Genomic DNA, 7,508 nt, shown 5'->3' with positions numbered 1-7,508 from the left:
TTAAGCTGCTGAACCAATCCTGCAACTGGCCACCTCCAGGCTACTGGTTAAGTAAGCAATATGCATACTTGTGGTATAAGCCACTGGTAGGTAGATTTTTCTGTTGTACTGAAATATATCCTAACTGCTATTTCATACTGACATTGGAAATTGGAGACCAATTTCCAATCAATAAGATGAAAACATATACTGTTAATTCTTCCAGGTGGGAAATACAAGTTGTTTTCTGTTTAGGTAGAGCACTGAACCTCACAAACACCAAATTTATTTGTAAATTGATTGATTGTTCATTGGCGTTCATTATGAGGGAGCCTAGGACGGCAGAAAGCTCATGGGACTGGTGTCTAGATAGCAAAGTTTTGGTCTCAGGTCTGTGATCTCAGGCATCAGTTCTCTCTTTCTGTAGAAGAAACACAAAGGTTTGAAATTGAATCAAAGCCCGACATTCAATCGGGCATTAGTCCAGGACAAATTTTCCAGACTGTATTTTTTTTCTGTGACTGAAAACCCTTACTTCTTCAAATCTGAATCTTAAAAGATGAATAAAATTCATCTTTAAATAAAATATCTTTAATGTGAACTAATATTTTATTTTAGTGATAAAATAAATGAATAAAAAGAGTTTCAACAGGTTTCTCATGTTTATTAAATAATGTAATAAATATATATTACATCTATATCATTTTTAATTGATCCATGGTGGAGAATTTGAAGAGCTTACCTTTTCTTAGTAGAGTTTGTGTTGGGAAACACAGAACTAGATGGCTCCGATTCTAAATAGAAAAATGTGTTAGAGGTCTTTGCCGATACAAAGAGCCAAAACGAAGGTTTCAGCTGGTGGTGTTCTAGTTTCAGGGGGCCAGGGCAGAAATACTTAGAACAGGAACTGGGATGGCATCCCAGCTTCCTGCCTGTTGTTCAAGCCCACCCTGACTTTCTGGGTGAGGGATCTGTTTGCCAATGCTATGCTTCACTTATGACCCTGAATAAAAATCTGGATACGCTGTTCTAAGGAAGTAAAGCAAAAAACTTTAATTTAGGAACTGTCATATACTAGTGTATGGAAATCCATTTCTGATGCCCTTTGAATTCTTGTTTTAATAGGACAAGATCAATGGCTAAGAATCAGATAGTCAAATGCTGGAGGACTCTTTACTGAGCTCTGCTACAGGCACAGTGCTATGTGAAGACATGGTCCTTCTTTTCTAGGATGTCTGTATGTATGCATAGTCTAGAGAAGCTGATATTACAAGAGGCCCAATCCCATTTTTCTGGACAGAAGGAAAGCAGTCGACAGTTATATAAATGGACAAATATAATTATATTGCTCTGGAGTGGGACTGCTCTATGATTTAATTAAATCAGACACGTTTAGCCCATTTCAATGGCTATTGAGGCTTCTCACTTTCAGAGTAGCTTCAGAGAGCCTTTTGCACTGAATTGTCTCGATGCAAAACACAGCTGAGTTTTGAAAATGGAACCCAGTGTCCCCAGTGTATTTCTGCCCCCTGACAGCCTAGGAGTATTTTTTTTTCAGAAAGTCGAGAATTCAATACATCATGATTCTTTTTTAAATCATAGAGCTTTCCGCAGCCAACCAATCTGGAGTCCCAGTGAGTTAACTGCATTCTTTATCCCAAGGCAGTTTGGTAGAAGAAATTCTATTAGTTCTGCTGGATGCTGGTCTGAGTCCCAATCAGAAGATGAAGCAAGAAGACGAGATTGGCTGAATATACATATGTTTGTTTTGGGGTGAGGGAGTATCTTAAGAAAAGAGAGTTGGATCAGAAATAGAGCTAAACTCAAAGAACACTGCAGGCGACAGAAGGCCAGCACACTATCTTTCCACATGGAAAAAGAATGCCTGAGAATGAAGCTAATGCCAAGGAAAGCAAAATGAGATGGAGAAAAGGAGACAGAGTTGGAATCTGAACTCTTAGCTACAAGCAAAGCTTTATATTTCTGATATATGTAAACCAACAAACTCCTCTTTTTATTAAGAATAATAAAAAGCCAAGCGTACCACAGATTTGGTCCAAAAAGTCTAGCTTCTTCAGCAGGAAGGCAGGTAGCAAGGAAAGTCCTCAAATTTTCAGAAACGTAAAGAAAGAATTAAAAAATGGGATCAGAGACTGTGAAAAAATAAAGGTGATAATAAAAGTGCTTTGGAGGTATGGAGTGCTTCATAGTTTCTAAAACAACATCAGTTCTCAAGACCTACAATAGATACTTCAACTTGTCTCAATGCTGCAGAGCACTGTGGGACTATTGGAGCTTTGATATGAGTACTGTATGTTTATGAATGCAATCTAGGGTAGCATTAGCTTTTGGGGGAATTTCATTCCAAATAACTTCATTGCCACAAGGTTCCTATGGGATTGGCAAGTCAAGTATTGTTATTTATTATTATTCCCATTTCAATAATAAAGAAATATTCAAGGTCACAAAACTAAGAAGCGGCAATATTGGGAATTAAATGCAAAATATCTGACTCCAAGCTCAGTGCTCTTTCCACCACAGTATCATCCAATTATCTATTCAGTTATCCATCCATCCATCCATCTACTCTTCCTTCCTTCTGCTTACTTATTCATCCATCTATCTGTTCATCTATTCAACAAACACTAATTAGACTACTTTTATGTGATAATGCTTCAGGTTCTGGATATAAAAAATGTAACTTTAGTATTTAGACCTCCACAGGCTTTGAGGGCAAATGAGGTGCTATGGTTTGGTTATTTGACCTTCTAAAACTTATGTTGAAATGTGATCCCCAATGTTGGAGGTGGGACCTGGTGAGAGGTGTTTGGGTCACAGGGACAGATCCCTCATGGTAATGAGTGAGTTCTTGTTCTAGTTCCTGTGAGAGCTGATTGTTAAAAAAAAAAAAAAAAAGCCTGATTCCTCCTCCTCCTCTCTCTCTCTCTTGCCTCCTCTCTCACAGTTGATCTGCATACACCAGCTCCCCTTTTCCTTCTGCCATTAGTGGAAGCTTCCTGAAGCCCTCACCAGAAACACATGCTGGTGCCATGCTTCTTGTACAGCATGAATAACTGTGAGCCAAATAAACTTATTTTCTTTATACATTGCCCAGCCTCGGGTATTCCTTTTATAGCAGTACTATTGGACAAGACATAAGTCATACTAGAATTTATATCTGTGTTAGGGTTATCTAGAGAACCAGAATCAATGGGATGTGTGTGGGTGTGGGTGGGTGTGTGTTGGCGGGGGGAGAGAGGGAGACAGAGATACAGAGACAGAGATAGAGAGAGATTTATTTTAAGGCATTAGCTCACACAATTATGGAAGCTGGAAAGTCCAAAATCTGCGGATAGGTTAGCAGAGGCTGAAGGCCCAGGAAAAAGCTAGTGTTCTGACAGAATTCCCTCTTGGTCAGAGAAGGTCAGATTTTTGTTCTATTCAAACTATCAGCTGATCGGATAAGGCCCACCCATATGAGGGAGGGTCATCTGCTTTATTCAAAGCCCACCCATTCAAATGTTAATCTCATCCAAAAACACCCTCACAGAAGCAACCAGAATAATGTTTGACCAAATATCTGGGCACTGTGATCCAGCCAAGTTGACACATACAATTAACCATCATAGTATTTAAGTTGCAACAGCATGTTGTTTCTACCGAAAAGGCTACAGGATGATAAAGTTTCCTCCAGGTGCTTCTGAGACTGCTCAGAGAAAGCTTTGACTGTGAGAAGAAGTCCACTCAGGTTTTGTAACTTTGGCATCTTAGAGGAGAACCACAACCAGTCAACCATTCAGGAGATGACTCCTCTTCATGGACCCTGCTCCAACGCTGCTGAGAAGATGTGGTTCCCCTGGGGGCTATGGTCTTACTCACAGTTCCACCACACATCAGTTCTTTCTGGCAGTGCCAACCCTGAAGTGCTAGAGTGCCAAAGTTGCATTGAGATCTAGAGTGAAAAGATATGGGGAAAGAATGACTTCCTCTCCAAACTTGGGTGGCTTTTTATCCCTTGGGTCCTGGAAAGTTCCACTTGTCTCTGTCTCACATGCTTTTATAATGAAATCAGCCTTTTCCATGTTGACCTTTACCGAAATGGTCTAACTGATTGCACTTTAAATATATAACCACAAACCTCGAAATAGCATTCTAACCACATGGCAAGCCTTCTTAGGAAGCTTGTTAAATTTGCCCTCTGATAAACCTACTTCACACTTTCTTCTCTTTCTTCAAACGTACATTTCGCCAACTCCTTACTCAAAAGCTTATGCTCTCATGTCATTCTTTGTTAACAAAGTGGAAATAATGACATGAAGCCTCCATATTTTCAACACTAACCCAACAAATTTACATGCTCTGATTTCCAAGTTACCAAGTTACCAAATCCAATGGACACTCTCCTTATCCCTCATTGTGTTGGTTCTCGCAGAAGCAATTGACACAGTTGGCCCTCCCTGCTTCTTCTTCTCTTTTAAATTTAAAATTTTTTTGAGACAGGGTCTTGCTCTGTCACCCAGGCTGGGGTATGGTGGCACAATCACAGGTCACAGCAACCACCTCAATCTCCTGGGTTCCAGCAATCCTCCCACCTCAGTCTCCCAAGTAGCAGGGACTACTGGTGCAAATCACCACACCCGGCTAATTAATTTTGTTTTTGTTTTTTGTAAAGACAGGGTCTCACTGTTTCCCAGGCTGGTATTGAACTCTTGGCCTCAAGCGATCTTCCTGCCTCAGCCTCCCAAGTAGCTTGGATTACAGGCACCAGCCACCATGCCTGGCCCTCCCTGCTTCTTAAAATACTTCCATACCTCATTTTTCATGACACAAATTTTGCTCTTTGTCTTCTACTCAACTTCTACAAAGATAACTCCAAGGTTTAGTCTCACAGTCATCTTTTCTTTATCTATACCTACACTCCTAGGTGATCGCATACAGTCTCATGACTTTGAATACTGAAGCATCTATATTCCAGATTTACATTTCCAGCACAGACCCCTCCAAGCTTATAGATAACCTGCTTAGTTTTGTTCATTTGGGTCCTCCAAAACACAGACTGGATTACATGTGCAAGAGAATTATTGGAGGAAAATCCTGTCAAGTAAAACAGCAGGTAGGGAGCTAGAGCAGGTGGAGCCTCCAGAGAGCAATGCAGGTCTGACACCTGTGGAAGGAGAGTGAAGGAAGGGGACTTGGGTAGAAAAAGTCTTGGACTGTAGCAGAATTCCAGAAAATGTCCAGCCAGGCTGATGGAGAGTCCTTGAGCCAAGGTTGCCTGTCAGAGGAGTCCCCATGTCCTACAGGAGTGGACCTGCTTTAGTATCCCTGGTGTCTTCAGTCACTGCCTGGGAGCAGCCTGTGGCAAATGTGGCCTCAGTGTGCAATGTAGAAGGTGGGACCATCAATCAACTTTGCTTCATGCAGCAAGAGATCTAAGTGACACATTTTCACCACCCCAATATCAGTTAACATCTCTTCTTTAATTTCTAACAGACATCTCAAACTTAGCATAGAAAAAAAATGGAATTCTTAATTCTTAATTGTCCTCATCACATATGTATTCCCTTTAAATTTTTGTCATCTTGGTAAATGGCCTCACTTTCTTCCAGATGCTAAAGCCAAAAATCTAGAAATCATTTTTTAATCTTTTGCCCCATTCCCTACATCCAGTCCAGAAGTAAGTCCTTTTGGACTTACCTCCAAAATCTCAAATCCATCTACTTCTTTCCATTTCCACTGCTACAGTCTTATTCCAAACCTCCGTCCTCCCTCACCTGTTTTCCTAAATGGCCTCTCCACTGCTACTCTTGCCACCACTATAGCCGATTCTTCACAGCAGCCAAAATGGAACATCTCGCAGGCTGTTGCTTCAGCGGTGCACCATTATAATTGTACTGGAATTTGAGCACACTGCCTTGCTCTGCAATGCCCTATGTGATCTACGCCTGTGTACTTCCTTGTGCTTACCAAGACTGAGGCACACCTTGCTCCTATCTGTTCTTCAGACACTGGTCCACTCTCCCCAGTGCCTTTCTGTTCTCTTCCCCTATCTTCACACCTCTCCCTTCTTCTCAGTCTTTAAAGATCATGTCGCCTTTGCTTTCTCAGATAGCCTTTCTCTGACCACCTTTTTAAAAGCAGACCCTTACCCCCACCCAAGTTATACATTAGCAAAAAACAGTGATTATTTCCTTCATAGCCTGTATCACTTTCTGCAATTACCTTGTCTATTCATTTTGTTTACATATTTCTCTGTCTCTCTTTATGCAAATTTAAACTCTGTGAGAGCAGGGACCTTGCCTGTCTTGTTTAATGCTATTTCCCCAATGCTTGGCACAGAGCTGAAGATAATAGAAGAGACATATTGACTATTTGTTGACTACTAAGCGAGTGACTCTCTCTTTAACAAGGGCTCAAAACTGTCCTTCAGGTGCTATTGGTGGCTGTTTCAGGTAGAAATAGGTTTTGTTGCATATAACAGTGGCTTAGTCAAATTGTGATTTGCTTCTATTTTTCACAGACCATGAAATTCAGAGGTAGTCAGTCAGTCTAGGACTGTACCATGGTTCTACAATGCCACCAAGACAGGGGGATTCTTCATGCTTTCATTTGGCTGTCCTGAATGGGTGGCTTTCAACTTTATGCTTGTTGTTTCACGGTCACAAGATGGCTCTCTGCCCTCTTTATAATGTTTTGTACAAGGTAGGAAAAAGAAGGTCAAAGATCAATAAATATCAATTGGCTGAGTCTCCCTTTTTAAGGAGCTGTCATGGGCTGGGCTGCCCAGAATTCAGACTCTTAGATGGACATTAGCATGTGGGAGATTTATCACGGAGACCTTTTCGGATCAACAAGAGAGATCTGGGTCGTGCTCAAAAGATTCTACCATGCAAGCTTTCTTGAAAGCCCATATACTAACTTCTACTTATATTTCAGTGGCCAGAGCTGTAGCATGTAGCTACCTTTAGCTGAAGGTAGCTGCAAAATATAGACTTCTAGTTGGGCCACCATGAACAAAATGAAGGTTCCATTAATAAAAAAGAAGGGGAAAATATTTAGGGTATTTAAGCAGGTGACCAGTGGCCTCTGCCATGGTGCCCCTTCTCCACTCTCTTGTCTCTCTTCTCTCTCTTCTCCTAGTGTTTTAGCATTAAAAATGAACAAACAAGCAAACAAACCAAACATATAAACAAAGCAAACAAACATGAATAAATCTCCTTCTTCCTTCATTAGCTAATAAACAAAAACTTATTAAAAGTCTCACAAAAACTGTGTAAAAATTTATGTGTATAGATCTTGCAAGGAAGATGGTTGCCACTATGCTAAAGATATTTTGATCTTCACTGGGGCCGACTGAGCCAAGATGAAGAGATGTAGATTCATCCCCAGGAAATACAATATAATGTGGAAACAAACTAATATATGACAACCTGATATAAGACAATACCCTAAGTGGGAGGGGAGGAATGTTCTAAAGGCAAAGGAAACTGAAAAGAGGAGCACCCTGGTCTATGTCAAAGAGACAAGGA

Source organism: Pan paniscus, chromosome X, assembly GCF_029289425.2.
Source record: "Pan paniscus chromosome X, NHGRI_mPanPan1-v2.0_pri, whole genome shotgun sequence".
NCBI classification, from domain to species: Eukaryota; Metazoa; Chordata; class Mammalia; order Primates; family Hominidae; genus Pan; species Pan paniscus.
The sequence above is the reverse complement of the archived record's forward strand: the minus strand, read 5'-3'. Positions refer to the sequence as shown.